At 50.3% G+C, this 19,271-nt stretch overlaps 1 protein-coding gene across 4 annotated transcripts in view; it reads left to right on the top strand.

Annotated features, from left to right (window-relative positions):
• The window catches only part of FAM120C (family with sequence similarity 120 member C), a 1,585,006-nt gene that overhangs the window by 1,214,098 nt on the left and 351,637 nt on the right, over positions 1-19,271 (top strand). The gene's annotated exons all lie outside the window — the stretch shown is intronic.

Raw genomic sequence — 19,271 nt, 5'->3', positions numbered from 1 at the left:
CTGCGCGCGGCCTTTATAGGCAGGATGACGTCGACGTCGGCACGGAGGCCGTCGAGGGTCATCGACTCGGCGATCATCGACGCGCAGCGCCCTCTGGCGAAAAAATTTTCCGAGGCCAGCAAAGCTGAAGGATTTCTATCTAAGATAAGGAATACGTCGGAGGAACATCCCATCGAAAGAACGTTACAAGGTAAGAGTAACTAGTTCATTGAGGGCCTCCCGTTTTGTAAGCAACCAGAGGGATTCTGCCACCTGGGGATCCAGATACCTTTGGATCTGACCGACCTTTTCAATGCAAACTACCCTCCTCTCTGGTTGGCGGTCAAACGGGACCTGGAACGCTGGATGAAATCTGGCCTCTCGTGGATGGCACGCCTTAACTCCATCAAGATGGTCATCCTTCCCAAATGTTTATACTTGTTCCAAATGCTGCCGACCCAGATACCGAAGCCGTTCCTCCTACAGATTAAGCGGACTCTTCTCCGCTACCTTTGGGCAGGAAAATCCCACAGAATCGCTTATGACATCCTGATAAGGCCCAAAGACGAGGGTGGAGTTAATTTCCCTGATTTAGACACGTACTACAGGGCATCCCAGTTGCGAGTTCTGGTAGATCACTTGACAACGAGCCCGAAGAAACAGTGGGTGGGGCTGGATAATCTGCTTTTCTCTACGGTCACGCTAGACGAATGGCTCTGGGTCCCGAAAGCAAGGATTCCGAAAAGGGTATTGAGACATCCAGTCCTAGGGGTGATATGGACCATATGGAAGGAAGGGGGCTATCTTAGGTGGCTCACAACGTGGCCATCGCCCCTGAGCTATATCTGGGCTCCCCCCACTCTGGGAAGGTATCAACAAGCCTTCCAGCAATGGTACGAGGCAGGTCTTTGTAGAGCGGGACAACTCTGGACAGTTGGGGTGTTCATACCCTTGGGGTATCTGAATGACGCCCTGGGTCTTCCCAATCTCTCCCCCTTCCGATACTTAAAGGGTGCCATCACCGAGAGTAGATGGGGAGATACCCTCAGGAGGGATCTGACAGACTTCGAGCAATTTATTATCGCACATAAGGGGACGAAAGGGGTTATAGCACGGCTCTATTGCTTTTTGCTGTTCTCCGCCCCGCGAGACCCCGCATCCTCCCAGACACAGTGGGAGAAGGACCTAGGCACTCCCATAACGGAAAAAAGATGGACCAATATATGTAGACAGGCCAACCGCTCTACAGCTGCTCCCCAATACTGCCACTAGGCCCTAAAGCTGGTCCATAGATGGCACTACCCCCCACAAAGAATAGCCAGAATGAGAAGGGGCTATGATCCTCATTGTTGGAAATGCCACACAGAAAAAGGGGATTATGTACACATGTGGTGGAAATGTTGCGCTGCACAAACCTACTGGAGAGAAGTCCTCTCTTGGATAAAAGAGGTAGATGGAATGGAAAGGACCCTATCCCCCTGGCTAATGTTTGGTATTGAAGTTGAGTGGGGTCCAAAGGTGAAACACGACTACATGCTACATGTCATGCTAGTGGCGGCTAGATGCTGCTGGGCCCAAAAATGGAAATCGCCTCGAGCCCCGGGGGAGGGAGAGTGGGTTTCTAAAATACAGGCAATTTACGATATGGAATTTTGACCCACTTGATCGACGAATAGAAGTTCAATATCGAAGGCCTATGGCTTCCGCTCTTTGACAAATATGGGAGAACGGCCTGAAAGACAACAACGAGCTCTGGACAGTCTCCTAGATCTGAACATTGTCGCATGGACATCTCCGCTTTGCCCAAGAGGGACCTGTTAAAATGTGATTCTCAGATCTTACAGCATGGCCCTGGCGGTTTCGAGCTACCCCCCCCCCTTTTATGGGGGGCCACCTTGTACTTGAGAGTTAACCTTCGTGAGATGACGTGTTGAACCCCGCTGCTGCTATCATTTAATGTACCATGGTGTGGGAAAGTGAATGGGGTGGGAATGCAGGGGGGGGGGGCAAAAGTTGTGAACATTAATCTTTTGTTTATTTCACAGGATGTATCATTGTTTTATTCATGACATGACCATACAAACTTAATAAAAACCACATTTTCAACAAAAACAAATCACAAAAAGTGAAAACACACACAGCAAAACACATGTAGGAGTGGGAAAAAAGGCTCAAACTCTTACCAGGTGGAAAAAATAAATCCTAGAAATCCAGCAAAGCTGCTGAGGGACTCATTATGTAAGGGAAATCCGCCATTTATGAGAATTCTCCCTAACAAGGTGTTGGGTACCGGAGTTCGCTCCAAGGTCTCCTTGTCTGGAGCTTCCCATACAGACACTGGGATACGCTCTGAGGCCTCCGTTGAGGCTTTCTGGACCAAACCACGGTTGGAGGCCCCTCTCGGGGGAGCTATAAAGACCGGACTCTGTTTCGAGGTTCCTCTTATCGAGGCTAAGGTGTGTACCGGCAGAACTGAGAGACCTGTTAGGGTCTTGTCTGTGAGGTGGATTCCTCAACTTTCCCACGCTCGCAGTGTTACCTGTTCTGTTGAGGGGGCACAGGGAGAGGTTGCTGACCATTTCTCCCCTGTTAACGGATTGGCCGAGGTTCCTCCCTTGGAGGCTAATTCAAAGGCTCACGACAGGATGTCCAGTAAACTTCCCAGGCCCCATAGTACCGAGCATCCTTGTGTCAAGGCTAAAGTTTCGATCCAGTCCCCTGACCAGTGTGTGGATTTTCCTGCCTCATCCACACATGTGACGCAGTTCTCCTCAGATGCTTACAAAATGGCGGGCCTTTCCGCGTGTTCTACAGTGGCCATTTTGGAATCTTCCCTCCCACCCAAGCTATCGACGGCGAGTGCTGGGAACCTTCTTTTTGGTGAACAACATTGTCCACAGGATAATGTGAATCCGTTACGCCCTTCCTGTAGCTGGCGCGCTCGGATGCCACTACCGCATACGGTCTCACTACGGTTTCGCTTCCTCCTACTTCTGCCCCACTGGTCTATGTAGACCCTGTGGGTGGCGGGCCCTCTTGGCAGCCTTCTTCACTACGTTTGTGGGGGTATGCCCCTCATGAGCAGCCTCTGCCCATTCCAGTAACTAAATTTTCGGCAGAGGAGTCCTTTTTTTTGCAAGTGTCAAAGTCTTATGAACATTGTTCCCATGAGGGAGTACTTTAAAGGCCTTTTTAGGGAGATCTGCCCTCTGGCGCCACATCCTACCCGACAGCTCCAGTCACGGCACCTGTCGCCCCTTCAGCGATACCACCGCCTATGCCTCCGTTGTCTCCGGTTGACAAGACTCCAGCAGATTTAATTTAATGCAAGTCGCATCGCAACCAGCGGATCCTGACATTCTGGTTGACCCTCAGGCAGACCTGGATAGTGAGGACCAGCCCCGCTCTGTAAGAGCATTCCATGACCGGGTTCTGGACATGCCACTCCTTGACATACCAGTACCTGAGGCACCCGCTCCGCAGGAAGGGGTGCTTTCGGCGGCGCTCACCTTGTCTCCACAGGAGCGCACCGGCCTGTTCCTTCAGAAGGACGTTTTGGCCGAGGCCCGCAAAGTGTGGCAGAAACCCCACACTGGGCTACATATAAATAAGTGAATTGATGTCCGTTACAGGCTTCACATCTCTAAGGAAGTAGCCTTGGTGTCATGTCTGCTCCCGTCCTCAACAGTGGTTGCGGCTGCCACTCTGCAATCCAAGCAGGCCTCTGCGACCTCTACTGCCGCAGCTCAGGTTCTGGCTAAGGAGGAAGTTGCTCGACTCCTTGGCCAAGAAAGTTTTTGCCAACTCGGCGCTGCAATTGCGTCAGGCTAACGCAGAGCTCATTTTGGTGGTGGCAAATATGAAACTGTTGAGGGATTTGGCAGACTTTCAGGAGTTCATTTCTGTGGACAGGCTAGAAGACTTTAAGGGCGGTTTGTTTGACACCAAGGTATTGGTGCAGGATATGCTGGAGGCTGCTGCGCACCATGTCGACACCTCAGCTCGAGGCCTCATGTTGGGGGTGGACACCTCTCGTCTAGCTTGGCTTCATGCAACAAAGTTTTTGAAGGAGGTCCAAGATAACGTTCTGTACCTGCCTTTTGACGGCAAAGATTTGCTTGATTCTTCAACGGATGACGAGCTTACAAAGACTGAGGAGAGTATGCAAACTGCCAAGTCTCTGCCGGTGCTAGTGAAGCCCCCAGTCAAAGCTCAGAGATCTGGATCTCAGCCTCGGTCCTCCTCAGGCTTCAGAGGGTTCCAAGATCGCAGGTCACACTGAGCTGATCCACCGACAGGTATCTCCTGTCGGAGACAGCAACAGGAGCGATTTTTCTCTCGCTCTTCAGCTTCCTCATCAGGGACAGGCAGTCTCTCTGCCGAAAAAAAATCAGCTAAATGATACTTTTTGGCGCTCGCACGAGAATCCAGTGGGAGGACGAATCTAGTCTCATCTGGTCTCATGGCAAACCATCACTGAAGACCGGTGGGTTTTGTCCATCGCTCAGACGGGCTCCGCTTGCCCCCCTCCCCCAACCCCGCCCTTCAATCAGCCAGGGATCATCCTCCCTCACAGCAGAGATCCAGAAGCTTCTAGATCTCAAGGCGGTGGAACCGGTCCCCCTAGTGGAATGAGGGGAGCGGTTTTATTCTAGTCTGCTCAAGGTGCCCAAACCTAACCAGGCTGGCCTGCACACCATCCTAGACCTTTCCCAGTTCAACCTTTCTCTTCCCCAAGAGAAATTCAAGATGATCACGCCCTGCCAAATAAAGTCCTCTCTTCAGAAGGGCGACTGGCTCAGCATTGTGGACCTTCAGGATGATGCGTATATGCCTATCCTAATTTGGAGCCTGCATCGGAAATATCTGCGGTTCTCCGTGGGAGGAGAGGAGCACTTCCAATTCCGAGTGCTCCCTTTTGGTTGCTCAGCTCTGCGTGACTTCATGAAGATGATGTCGGTCATTGCTGCTTTTCTTCGGCTACAGAGTATTCATGTGTATCCTTGTTTGGACGAATGGCTTCTGCGCAGTCCTTGTCCAGTGAAAGCCTCAAGCAACCTTCAGTCTCTCCTCCAGCTCCTGTTCTGCCTTGGACTGTCGACGGACTAGTGGAAAACCTCCAAGATGATCTCCGAGGACCTGATATTCCTGGGTTTCTGTTGGAACACGATCGACTGCAGAGTGAACTTGACTGGACAGAATGGCGGATCTGTTGACCACGTGTCAGGTTTTCATTCAGTCAGAGAGCATGTCGGCCTGGTGGTTCCAGAGGCTTCTAGGCCTCATGGCTTTGTGCATGCTTGCTCTTCCCCTTGCTCGTCTCAAGATGTGACTCACGCAGATGGCTCTTCGGAGCTCATGGCTTCAGGCGGTGGACCTGCACACACAAATGATTCCAGTTCCACCCTGAATGTTGACAGATCTCCTATCGTGGTCATCCTCCAGCAGTCCGTCGGTGGGTGCTCCTTTTCAGGAGCACTCCCCTCAAACAAACATTAAGACGGACTCCTCCCTTATAGGGTGGGGCGCGATGTTGGGTCATCTTCAGGTTTTCGACCTATGGCCGTCACAGGAAAGACAATTTCACATACATTATCTGGAGCTTCTGGAGATTTTCCTGGCGCTCAAAGCTTTCAAGCCAGTGATTGTGAACAAGATGGTCCGCATCGGCATAGACAAATCTGTATCCATGTTTTACATCAACAACCAGGGGGTTACCAAGTCACCTCCCCTTGTAGATCTAGCCATTCAGATTTGGGAATGGACCATTCAGCACAGTGCTTGGCTGCTGGCGGTGCACATTCCGAGGCCAACTGAATGTGACTGCAGACTCTCTCAGCCAACGAGCAGTGGTCAGCTACAAGTGGGAACTAAACACAGAGAGCCTCTTTTCTTCGACCTTTTTCGCCATTGGGGCACTCCAGAAGTGGACCTTTTTGCGAAGCCATCAGACAGGAAACTATCTCTTTATGCTTCCAGGAACGGGCTTGGAGTTTCTTCCCTGGGGGATGGTGTCGAGATTCCATGGCACAACATGAGGGCCTACGCCTTCTCGCCTCTTCCTCTGATTCACTGGGCGCTATGCAAGCTCAGGAACACAACGAATTGCACTCCTGTTCATAGCTCCTTGGTGGCCAGCCAAATTCTGTTTTTCTGAGCTTCAGCATCGGTCAGTCTGCTCGCCGATCAGGCTTCTGCTGATTCCCGACCTGCTTCACCAGAGCGATCAGCAGATGTGGCACCCCTCCCCACAATCATTCAGCTTGTCTGCCTGGTGCCTGAGTTCAAATCTTTGGAAAGTTTCAACTTGTCATATGCGTATTATCCAGGCGACTAGAAAACTTGTCATATGCGTATTATCCAGGCGACTAGAAAACCTTCCACAAAGTCTCAGTATAGGAGCAAATGGCTCCGGTTCTGTCACTGGTGTTTAGCTAAGCAGCTGGACCCCAGAGAAGCTATCATCAATGCGGTCCTGTAATTTGTTTCTCATCTGACAGCTTCAGGCATACATGTCTTGTCTTGTAGGTCTTAATTGTCGGCTATCGCCTCTTACCTGTCCACGGACACTTGCTCTTTTTCACCGACAATCCCTGTCATTAAAAGACACTTTGCAGGTCTATTGCATCTTTATCCACCGGTGCGCAAAAGTGGGAATTGAATGTGGTCCTCACTGTCTTATGCCATTTTGAGCCCATGGCTTCGGTGGACTTGAAGTTCCTTTCGTGGAAAATGGCTTTTCTGATTGTGGTGACTTCGGCAAGGCGTGTAAGCGAGTTTCAGGCCTTGTCTGTAGAACATACTTTCCTCATCTTTCACAAAGATAAGGTTGTCGCCCGGACTAAACCTTCTTTCCTTCCAAAGGTTGTATCCGATTTTCATCTGAACCACTCTATTTCCTTACCCGTTTCTTTTCAGACCCGGCCTCGGATGCCGAGAGGGTATTGCATAATTTGGATGTCAGGCGAGCTCTAAAGTTTTATTTGGATAGAACATCTAAACTTAGGAGCTCTCTAACTTTTTGTGACCTTCGGAGATCTGAAAGGAAAGCAGGCCTCGAAAGCAACTATCTTCCGATGGATTGCTTCCTGTATTTCAGAGTTGTATACTGTTCAGGGCCTTCAGCCGCCAAAGGGAATTCATGCCCATCTGGTGCGGGGCAAGGCAGCTGCCGTTGCCTTCCAGAAATGTTCCCTGGTGAAACCCGTGCCAGAGCATCCACATGGGCTTCCCCATCAGCTTTTTGTAAGCATTACTGCTTAGACCTGAGCTCCAGAGCCGATGCTCAGTTCAGGCAGGCGGTTTTTAAAAACCCCTTTCAGTAAAGGAGTTCATCCACCCGTTTTCCTGTGAGGAGTGCTTGGCAATCTCCCAAAAGTATGGAGGAAAGGGGAAGGGTTGTAGGACTATAGCAAAGTTACTCACCGTAGTGACTACCTTACGCCTCGTCCATTGTCCCCTTTCTACCATACGGCCGCCCGCCTTCCCCTCTAATAGGTATCCTCTATTATTGCTTAAATGGTCTCAGACCTGGCGATAGAAAAGGACTGAAAGGCGATGCGTGGGGCGGAGCTAAGGAGGGTGGGGTTACGGCCGCGTGCTGAACCCTGCGTAAAAAGAGGACACATTTTTCAATTTGATGCTTTTTTACAAAAGTGCTCCGGTCCCGTCCCACAGGACGGAATGTCCCCAAGAGTATGGAGGAATGAAGACTGTTGGCTAGGAGTAAGGAAGTCACTACGGTGAGTAACTTTGTTAGACTGGTTGGTCCCACCAGTCAAGGGGAGGAAGTCGTCCAAATCAGAGCTTCCCTTTTGCTTGGAAAAGAGGGCTGGAGCAGCAGCGGTCACTCAGATGTGAGAGGCAGGGGTCAGAAATGTGAGGCGGACAACTTGTTAAAGGTTTTTCACAAGTAGCCATTTTATTCAGTAAATAAGGGTTTGACAGGCCCCTCACTATACCTAACCTGAAGAGGATTTCCCTGTCTATAAAATAACTAAAGGAAAACACTCTAATAAAAGGAATCCGTCTCTCACACCTATACATAAATCAAACTCATAAAGGTAATATTTGGCAATTCAAAGGTAACAGAAATGAGTTATGTTCAACATGAGTCTAATATCTGTGTATTGTTGTAACCTGTGTTCTATCCCCTTCGCCAGATTCAAAGCAGGATTTTCAATCAAATGTTCAAATAAGAAAATTGTTTTGTAGCAAGGTTCTGATCATAAAGTTATTCTTGCTTCGAAATTCATTCACTTGGTTTTTAATGAACAGTTCAACCAAACGACAAGTCTGTATCTCTCGTAAGTATAGAAAATAGTCCAATGCTACTTCATAAACAAACTTTTCACAATTCTTCTGTCAACAGCAATGTTTTGTCAGGATTTCACCACAATTCATTAAACACTTTAATGGTCTTGCCACTTCATATCCACAACCTTCAACCACAATGCAGTACTTCACTGATTTCTTCCTGGTACACTAACCTGCCAGTACTACCACTAAAAGATCCCTATCATGGTATATTCGCTTTCCAAGACAAAAGCTCCTAACGCTACTACAAGTTCTCTGTGGTAAGGTTTTCTTCAACCCTTTTGGAAAAGTCTTTGATTTTCAACATCATAATTCACAACGTCTGGGAAAATACGAGACACATTGGTGCTGTTAGTTCCACTGTTGTATTTGCCACAAGAATTGCAAGTTTGTTCTTCTCTCCTTCTTGATAATTTCTACCAGGGGGGCTTCTCTCCCGCCACTCTAGTTTTCCCACTTTTACATCAAACTGCTACTGAAAATGTTTCTGTATTACTCTTGCCCTTCTTTGGCTTAGGCAATGCGTGTTGATGTCTTCCTCAACTATTGCCTCTTTCTTGCTCTGCCCACAATGGTTATAAATGACTTGCAATCAGTATTGCCCTCTCTTGGGTTTGGCAATAATGGATATAACCTTTCGTTCCTTCACTTTTTACAAAGTTCTTTTTATGCAAATGTGACTTTTTTTATATCCGGTATTCAAAATTATTTTCAGTAGCCAGCGGTTGATTACATAGCATATCAGGGATTACCCGACAATGGTAAACTCACCAGTGTCTACTCGATCTGCTTCATCTGCCTTTTCTTCCTCTTCTGCTGCTTCTGGCACGTCTGTTCATGCTAGCTGGCGTTGGAGAGGGGGGATGGGGGTGTGTGTGTGTGTGTGTGTGTGTGTGTGTGTGTGTGTGGCGCTGATTTTGGCGACTTAGTAGAGGAGGTGTGTACAACAAAGGCATTTTAAAAAGCCCTTTGTTGCACCGACCAAAATCAGCTCTCCTGAGGTGCGTCACTTGATTGTGTGTGTTTGGTGCTGTGGGACACGCGACAGGGACTGTATTTTTTTAATAAACATATATGGTAGATGTCCAGTAAAAAATAACATACCTGGACTACCCAGTGGCTGGCATATACACAGATAATCACATTGTGTGTGTTTGGTGCTGGGGGTACAGGGATGGGATTTCTTTACTGGACATCTGTCCAGTAAAAAATACCATGCCTGGCCCCAGTGCCCCCAGCGCCTCGCATACACACATTCATCATGTGCATGTGAGGAACTTGGGCCCGGCGGATGGGGGAGGGTGGTGGCAGGCATGTCATTTTTCTTTTTTTTACTGGGTATGCCCAGTTCATGGACTGTGGGCATGGGTGTATCGTCTTGCCCCTGTCCTGTGACAGCAGCCTGGCTCCTGAGGTCATAGAATATGGACATTTACAGCTCCCTCAAAGATGCATGGACATTCTTAGGGAGGCTAGAAAACCTAACACTCATTACTGCTATTCTAGCAAGTGGAAGAGATTTGTCATCTGGTGTAAGGGTAAGAGCATCAACCCCGTTGACTGCTCTCCCACACAGATTGTTCTTTACCCGACTCACTTATTAGACTCAGGTCTGGTCTTTAATTCTATTAAAGTTCATCTAGCTGCACTTTCCGCATACACCACTTCTCAACTCGGTGTCATGGTGGAAAGTCTCCATGAAGTCTATTAAAGCCTTCATGGAGGGAGTAAAAGGAATACACCGTCATATAGCTAACCCAGCTCTCGAATGGGACCTAAATGTGGTACAATGCATCCCTTAAGAACCTCACTCTTAAAACTGCTTTCTTAATAGCTATCACCTCCATTAGGAGAGTGAGTGAACTACAAGCGCTCTCTATACTAGACCCCTTTGTAACAGTTCACAAGGATAAGGTGGTTCTACGCACACACCCTAGGTTTGCACCAAAATTCATTTCTAAATTCCATGTCAACCATTCAATAGAACCACCAACCTTCTTTCAAAACCCTTCAAATTTGGGAGAAAGGAGCCTGCATACACTGGATGTGCGCAGAGCCGTCATGTTTTATATGGAAAGAATTAGACTTCTGAGAAAGATTAATCAGTTCTTTGTCTCGGTGGCAGCAGGAAGAGGAGATGCAGTTTAGAAATCCACTATATCTAGATGGATTGTCCAATGCATCACTCTGTTACACTCTTGCTAAGAGAGAACTACCCTTCAAGCCGAGAGCACATTCTACTCGAGGCACTGGGGCTTCCGTAGCATTCATTGCAAATGTCCCTCTTGAGTCCATTTGCAAAGCAGCAACCTGGAGTTCTGTACACACCTTTACAAAACACTACTGTCTAGATGCCCACTCTAGATCTGGTTCCCAGGTGGGACAAGCAGTATTAAGACATCTTTTTTTCTACTGTTCCTTCTCACAACCCACCTCCAACTCCGGGTACTGCTCGCTAGTCTATGCACAGCATGTGATTCTAAGCAGATTAACAAACATCAGAAGACAATGCATTACTTACCGTAAAAGCATTTCGAGGGGATTGGGTCCTCCGACGTATTCCATATCTGACAGGTAATGTCCACAGCTGTGCTGCTTCGGAAAATCTTTGGCGTCTGCGTCTTGCGTCGATGTGCCGTCCCCGAGGACCTCCTCAGACGGCCGACGTCACCCGATGTGATAAGTAGGACGCACGACGCCCATAGCCTCAGTTCTGTTTTTTCCACGAACGTTTTCGCTTCGTTAATCTCGGTACGCCTCGACTCGTTGGATTTTGCTGTTTTCTATTCTCGGTTCGTTGAACCTGTTCGGTTTGTTGTGAAGCCCTGTTCGTGGCGATGTCTTTCTCGTCTTCAACCCCGCGTCCGGGCTTTAAGAACTGCGGGTCCAAGATGTTGGTCACAGACTCGCACAATGCCTGCCTCTGGTGCCTCAGGGAGGCCCACGATACGGACGACTGTCGACTGCCAGTCGCTCACTGCAAAGGCCTTGCGGGAACGCAAGAAGAAGCTGTCGGTAGGCCGGATGTCTAAGCCCCGGAAGTCGAGGTCTGCAGGGCTTTTGACGGATGACTCGAGGGGCGACTCTCCGCGTCATCGTCGGAAGTCCGGTGGGTCTCCTTCCAGGAGTCAGTCTCGCCACTCCTCCGCCTCTTCGAGGCATTCCAGGAAGCGCCGGCATAGGTCTCCTTCCCCGTCCTCTTCCGAGGACTCCGCCCGTCGGCAGGTCGCTTATCCCTCCATGCAAGCGACACCGGAGGAATGGGCTTCCTTCGGGAAGCAGATGCTAGCTATTCTGGAATCGCAGGGCACCGGTCCGTCCGCGCCTCCGAGTGGGGTCGGTTGGCACCGGTCGAGAGACACTGCTCGTACGCCTTCGGGCTCGAATGGTCGGCATGGCTCGCGGGAGAGGTCCCGCTCGGACAAGGGTAGCCGTTCTTGCCATGCCCGTGCCAGGTCCCGGTCCTCGACGCGCTCGAGACCGTGTGATCCTGTGCCGTCTTCGAAGAAGACGTCGACGCCTGTGGCGCCAAGGTCGTCGACGATTTCTCTCGTGGCTCTGCCTCTGAGGGGGTCATCGACACCGTCGGCGCCTAGGTTGTCGAGAGACACGCTCGGAGCTCCGGCTTCGAGGACTGTGTCGACGCCGCCGATGCTGGTGGCGCTGCAGCTGACGTCGACGCCGATTCGGTCGACGCCTTTTCTGTCGATGCCGGCGCCGACTCGTTCGCCTTTTCTGTCGACTCCGGTGCCAACTCGTTCGGCGCCCTCGACGCCTTTCGAGGCAGTGGTGTCGGAGGGGCCCCGTGGCACGGGGCTTGCCCCTAGAAAGGCTTTGGCTAAGGTCTGGCACTGCTTTGGTCCACAGAGGTCTTCCTCTCCCCGCCTGGAGTACATTTCAGAGGGTGATGAAGGCTCTGATGGTGGCCTGGTTCCGGTTCCGGTTACGGTTCCAGATGACCTTATCTCGGGCCATAGCCAGTTTGATGACTTGAGGCGGTCGCTGCATGATGCCAGTGAAATGGACACCTCTCCGGAGGTGGAGTTTTGTCGGCCGGAGCCTGGTTCTCATGCCGATTCTTCATATCGGCGCATTATGTCTCGGGTTACCGAGTACTTGGGTTGGTCAGCTCCCCCATGGGAGTTCGTTCAGGAGGATCTCACGGACATCCTTGATCTCGGTCCACCCACTGACCCGGTTTTGCCTTTTCATATGGCTTTGCAGAGAAGGGTGGTGGCGGCTTGGACTGCTCCGGAGAGTCTCCCGGCAGTGGGCAAGTCTTTGTCGCGAAAATACCGTCCAGCCAGTAGCAACCCATGCTACTTGTCTAGGCACCCCACCCCGGAGAGTTTGGTGGTGCAGGCGGCTACGGCCCCGGCAAAGCGGGCGTCGTATCCTACCATCCCTCCGGATAGGGACGACAAACGTTTTGACGACTGGGCGAAGAAAGTGTTTTCTTCGGGGGGTATGGCGCTTCAGGCGGCCAACTCCATATGTGCCTTGTCTCATTTCACACACACTCTGTGGAACTGTGTTGCATTAGCGGCTGATCATATTCCCGAAGGGGACGAACGGGATGGTTTCCTTGCTATGGTTCAGGATGGCAAGGACGCTATGTGTGAGGCCGTTCAGTCGGGTTTGGACTTGGCGGATTGTGTCAGCTGGTCCATGGCGGCGAGCACCGTAATGCGCAGGTTTGCGTGGTTGCGGAAGTCTGGGTTCGCTCCTGATGTGCAGTCCCGACTCCTCAACATGCCTTTTGACGGTGAACACCTTTTTGGCAGCAAGGCTGACGAGAGCCTTGAGAGGTTGCAGACCTCCAAAGCTGCAGCGAAGTCGTTGGGCGCTGCAGTTCGCCAACCTCCGCCTTTTCATCCTAGGGGACAGGAATGGAGGGGAGGTTCCTTTCGCTATTACTCGTCCTTCAGTAAAGCGAGGGGAGCTAGCAGTCAGAGGCCATCGTAAGAGTGCCAGAGGTGGAAACAAAGGTACTCGAGGTGCCAAGGCCGCGCGGGCAGTTGCCTCTTTGCCCTCAGGCAACGCCGCAGCCGCTACCACTCAGTCATGAGGCCAGGTCCCATGGTTCGCCGGTTGGGGGAAGGCTGGGCCAGCATCTTGTAGAGTGGCAAGCCATTACTTCGGATGTGTGGGTTCTGGCGATCACAACCCACGGCTACTGTCTTCCTTTTCGGCAGAGGCCTCATGAAAATCCACCAGGGAACCTCTCTTTAAAGAGTCCAGATCCGCTCCTTGCGCAGGAAATTCAAGCCCTGCTGGAGAAAGGCACCATAGAACTGGTGCCTGTAGCGGAGAGGAACAAGGGATGGTATTCCCCTTATTTTTTGATTTCGAAGAAAGACGGGGGATTGAGACCCATCATGGACTTGCGCGGTTTGAACAAGCTCCTCAGGAAGGACAAGTTCAAGATGGTAACTCTTTCTCAAGTCCTCCAGGCCCTTCAACTTCAGGACTGGTTGGTGTCTCTCGACCTCAAGGATGCTTACTTCCATGTGCCGATCCATCCCAAGCACAAGAAGTACCTGAGGTTTGCGGTTAGCGACTCGCACTTTCAGTTTCGGGTCCTGCCGTTCGGATTGACCTCCGCCCCGAGGGTTTTCACCAAGCTCATGGTGGTGGTGGCAGCGCATCTCAGGAAAGGGGGGATTCACGTCTACCCATACCTGGACGATTGGTTGGTCAGGGGGAGCTCTCCCGAGCAAGTCCTGGATCATCTGTCCGTCACTTGCCACTCCCTTCACAGGCTGGGCTTCTCCCTCAATTTAAAGAAGTCCCATTTGACACCAACGCAGCGGCTCCAGTAAATCGGAGCAGTGCTCGACACGTCCCTGGGGCAGTGTTTTCCTGCTCAGGTGAGGGCTCTTCACATTCAGCAGATGGTGCACAAGTTTCAGCTTGCCCAGAATCTCCCAGCGTCCGAATTCTTGAGACTGCTCGGCCTCATGGCATCCTGCATTCTTCTGGTTCCAGAGGCTCGTCTGCGGATGAGATCTTTGCAGTGGGCACTGAAGCTCCAGTGGTCTCAGTCCTCCGGCATGCTGTCGGACCCTGTTCAGGTGCTGCCCTCGGTAGCCCGGGACCTTCTGTGGTGGGCCGTCGAGGGCAATCTGATGAAGCGGGCCCCATTTTGGCTGCCCTGGCCGGAGGTGACGATCGTGACGGACGCATCCCTCACGGGATGGGGAGCTCATGCCAACGAGTTGACAGTCAGCGGTCATTGGTCTCTGTCGGAGTCCAGACTCCATATGTTGGAGCTGAGGGCCGTCAGGCTAGCCCTGAAGGCTTTTCTGCCGACTGTGCGCGGAAAGAGTGTCCTGATTCTAACGGACAACACAGTGGCCATGCACTACCTCAACAAAAAGGGGGGGGGGGGCAGGGTCAGTTCCACTGTGCAGGGAGGCGATGCAGCTCGAGTTCTGGGCCATCCAGCAGGAAGTTTCGATCTCGGCGGTTCATCTGGCCAGAGACGACAACGAGACGGCGGACGCTCTGAGCAGGCAGAGCATGATCTCTCACGAGTGGGAGCTGGCTCAGGAGATTCTCCTGGAGATCTTCGCCCTTTGGGGGACCCCTCAAGTGGATCTCTTCGCCTCCAGTGTCAACCGGAAGTGCGAAAGGTTTTACTTGTGGGAATTTCCTCCAAAAGGAGCCTTAGGAGATGCGTTCGTGGTGAGTGGTTATTCCCACTGCTGTACGCGTTTCCTCCAGTCACCGTCATCCCCCAAGTGCTGCGGAGGTTCGGTTCCCGATTGATCCTCATTGCTCTAGCGTGGGCCCGGAGGACGTGGTACCCGGACCTTCTAGACTTGTCCATCTGCCCTCCACGTCGCCTTCCCTACCGAGACGATCTGCTCTCACGGGAGGGGGGTCAGGTTCTCCATCCAGAGGTCAGATCCCTCAATCTTCATGCTTGGCTTCTGAAAGGTTGAGGTATAAGGATTGGGACCTCCCTGAAGACGTGATGGAGGTGTTGCTCTCGGCCAGGCGGCCGGCAACTAAGTCTCTGTACCGTTGCCGTTGGAGAAAGTTCTGCGACTGGTGCAGAGTTCAGAATGTGGATCCTTTTGAATGTGATATTCCCATGGTTCTGTCTTTTTTGCTTTCTTTGGCCCACAGGGGCTTGCAAGTGGGGACCATTAAAGGTTGCCTGGCGGCGCTGTCCATATTTAAACGCTTGTCTGAAGAGTGTTCCTATTTTAAAATTCCTTTAATTTCGCAGTTTTTGAAAGGGCTCACTAATGTGTTCCCTCCGTCACCTTTTCTGGTGCCAGGTTGGGATTTGAACCTTGTTCTTATGTTTCTTATGGGTGCTCCGTTTGAGCCTTTACATTCTTTCCCTTTGAGGCTGTTAACTCTGAAAACTGTGTTTTTGGTTGCGGTTACTTCCGCTCGCAGAGTGAGTGAGTTACAGGCACTTTCAGTTAAGCCACCCTTCACTGTGTTTAAGGGTTGTCCTTAGAGTTCGTCCTTCTTTTCTTCCGAAGGTGGTTTCGGAATTTCATTTGAGCCAGAAGGTTGTTCTTCCGGCGTTCTATCCTCCTCCACATCCTGGTAAGGAAGAGGAGAGGCTCCGTAGGCTTGATCCTAGGTGAGCGTTGAGCTTTTATATCTCGCGCATGTCCCGGGTCAGAGTGGATGATCAACTTTTCATTGGTTACGCTGGAAAGCGTTTGGGACAAGCTGTGACGAAACAGACTTTGTCTCGTTGGATTATTTTAGCTATTTCCGAGTGTTACCGCTTGGCGGGTAAGGACCCTCCGGCTGGCTTGCGGGCCCCTCTACCAGGGGAGTGGCTGCGTCTACTGCCCTGCAGAGGGGAGTTCCTATTCGTCACATCTGTGATGCAGCCACCTAGGCTTCAGTACATACTTTTGTACGTCACTATTCCCTCGATTCCATCAGAGGGCAAGATCTGGCCTTTGGCAAGGCAGTTCTCTATTCCGCAATTTGATTGGGCATGTTAAATTTGTATTCTAAATTCTTTCCCACCTCCTTGCTTGGTACTGCTTTGGGAGTCTGTCATAGATATGGAATACGTCGGAGGACCCAATCCCTTCGAAGAACAAGTTACTTTCTTACCTGGTAACGTTCTTTCGATGGGATGGTCCGACGACTTATTCCATATCGCTCCCTCCCTGCCTTCCCCGCTGCAGAATTTCTTTTGCGATTGCAGCTTGCGTTCCGCAAGGCCTTGTGTGTCTGACTGGCAGAGAACTGGTGGCACACGTTCTGGGAAAAAACTATAACTGAGGCTATGGGCGCCGTGCGTCCTACTCATCACATCGGGTGACGTCGGCCGTCGGAGGTCGTCCTCGGGGATGGCACATCGACGCAGGACGCAGACGCCAAAGATTTTCCGAAGCAGCACAGCTGTGGACATTACCTGTCATAGATATGGAATACGTCGTCGGACCATCCCATCGAAAGAACGTTACCAGGTAAGAAAGTAACTTGTTCTTCTGATGGTTGTATCTGCTTAGATTCACATGCACCCACCCTTCCTCCCCGCTCAGATGGAAGGAACATAGACATCCTTTATCTCTCTCTCTCTTTTCTGTACACTCACGTTTAATAGGCTCTCTCAGGGCAAAGAAAATGCAAACAGAGGGACGTTGACGCGTGAGGGATTGTGGGTACACTACACGTCACTATAGTGATAGTGTTACAGACACGCCTTGTCGACGTCCCCTTTTTCGACTACGAAAAACAAAATGCAATACTCCGCAATGAACACTGGATGTTGGCCTATGCACAGCATGTGAATCTAAGCAGATACACCATCAGAAATGCTTTTACGGTAAGTAATGCATTGTCTTACGAAGCTAGACTGGCATTTTATGCAATAAATTGGGCCATTTCTTACTGTAGCATGACAATTTGTGTTGGGCATCTTTGATGAATCAAGCATGCCAAGTGATGTTACGTAGCTCGACTGGCATTTCAGTGCAGCCAGTTTGGACTGGTTTTCATGCTTTGGCATGCATTTTATATGGTAAAGCCAATGGAAGTATGTTCTTACCCAGGGATACTGCCATATACTCGTGCCTCCCGGCCTCACCTCCACGCTCGTGTGCATCCCACAACATGGGGACGGTACCAGAACCTTTGGCAGTAACAAATTGAGCTTCCCCTTTAAATTTAGTACTGCGCGGGGGCGCAGCCACCGATGCCCCACCCTACGGCATCTCACCTCAGTCCCTTTTTCCACAAGGACGGCGTTGGTCCAGTGTGGAGACTTTTTTAACCTACTGCTTGCTCTCCTTCTTTGTGTTTAAATCTTATTTAACCTCCCTTCGTTGCCTAGCCTCCCCTGGCCTATGTCGGCTACAGGAGGATTCACAAGAAGTGCTTTGTGCGACAGCTTGTTCCTGGCCTTGGACCCTCATGCACTTGTCTTGAGTGCCTGGGGCCCGACCACCGCTGGTACGCGTTAGTGGTTTGCAGCGCTCTCGGTCACAGAGGATTGAATAATCGGTTGTCGCAGTGGCAGAAGATATTCTATACTTCTCCTCCAGCACACCTTATGGAATTTGTCTCCAGGACCTCTTGTCAAGACAAGGTAGGCCCTCTGTTCAGGACGGCTCACCAGCATGGCGACTCCTTCCCGGGGGTTCCCACAGGCAAGGGTACCTCAGATTCTGGTTCTGGTATGCACGAGGCCTCTAAGGCTCCCAAGGTGAGGGACCCGGGGGCTCTTCCGGGTGCTTCTACCTTCCCCTACTACTACCTCAATTAGCATATTATTATTGGAATTTTCAACTAACTGGATAAGACGACCCCATTCACTAATAGCAACTCCAAAGGGCGATGATCAATTTCACGCCTTGGGGTTACTTTGCATTTTGCCACCAGTGCCCAAGGTTAGGTATTGATCATAATCTAATCAAAATGGTTGATCTAATCAAAATGGTTGATCTGTCTTTTACCACAAAGGTAAGTTTTGCCAGGATATCGCCCATACTCCTCCCATTGCAAGCCCTGCGGTTAAGACTAAGCCTTATACGAGCAATTTCAAGGGCCTGCTTATTCTGCCGCTTTGGTTGTCCACGACCAGATCCGGTATAGTGCATACTTGGTCCTCGACTACTGACAAAACATCTGTTATATGTAAATGTTAGAATTTGCACGTTTTGATCACCCACTGCATTAGCATTTGGTTTGATCAAATGGTTTGCTTCCCAAATCCTGATGTGGTTATTTACCAACAAGATGTTCTTGGTGCCATTTCCTGACACCAACCTATTATATAGATTGAATAACAAGTTACTACCAACACATCATAACTGTTATTTCGGGCAATAGTAAAATCTCTAGATCTTGTTGACCCGTGGTTATTTTAGTCATACCCCCTGCATGGGTCCTTCCTTTTTACTTCCAGTGGGTCTTGTTAAAGTGTTCTCTTTTCTCTTGCTAATGCTCAATGGCATAACGGCCCTACTAATTAGTGCTCTACTCTGTATGGAATTATTTGAGGCAATTATTTTACCCTGCATCTGAATTCTAGGAGCTGCAGGTTCTTCCCAGACAACAATCGTACTTGGCAAGGTGCTTTTGGAACAAATACATCTAAATTAAGTCTTGTCTGGGTACTAGTGTATTTGTACTTGAGTGGTACCCAACCTATTTAACAGCTGGGAGAGTATATTTTTAATATGCACTACCTCAGAGTAAACCTTATTCAGAAGTATCATTATCTGTGTAACTGGTATATCCACATCTCCACTATGGCTGTCGCAAGGAACACAGGGACAGTTCTACAAAATGCTTCCCAATGTACAGTTGCAATGAGTACATCAAACCTCGTGGATATAGGTACGTTCTATTCAAAATTATGGGTTCATTATCCACATTACCATTCCTACTAATTGGATTCTCATGAGTCTCCAGGGCGATGGAATAATTCCCCCACCAACTGCCACATTCACTTGATCATTCATTTTTGGAATTTCAAAGGGATA

The sequence above is a fragment of the Ambystoma mexicanum genome, chromosome 2p (genome assembly GCF_040938575.1).
Source record: "Ambystoma mexicanum isolate Mex_15411 chromosome 2p, UKY_AmexF1_1, whole genome shotgun sequence".
In the NCBI taxonomy this organism is placed as follows: Eukaryota; Metazoa; Chordata; class Amphibia; order Caudata; family Ambystomatidae; genus Ambystoma; species Ambystoma mexicanum.
This window is presented reverse-complemented; position numbering and strand designations above follow the sequence as displayed.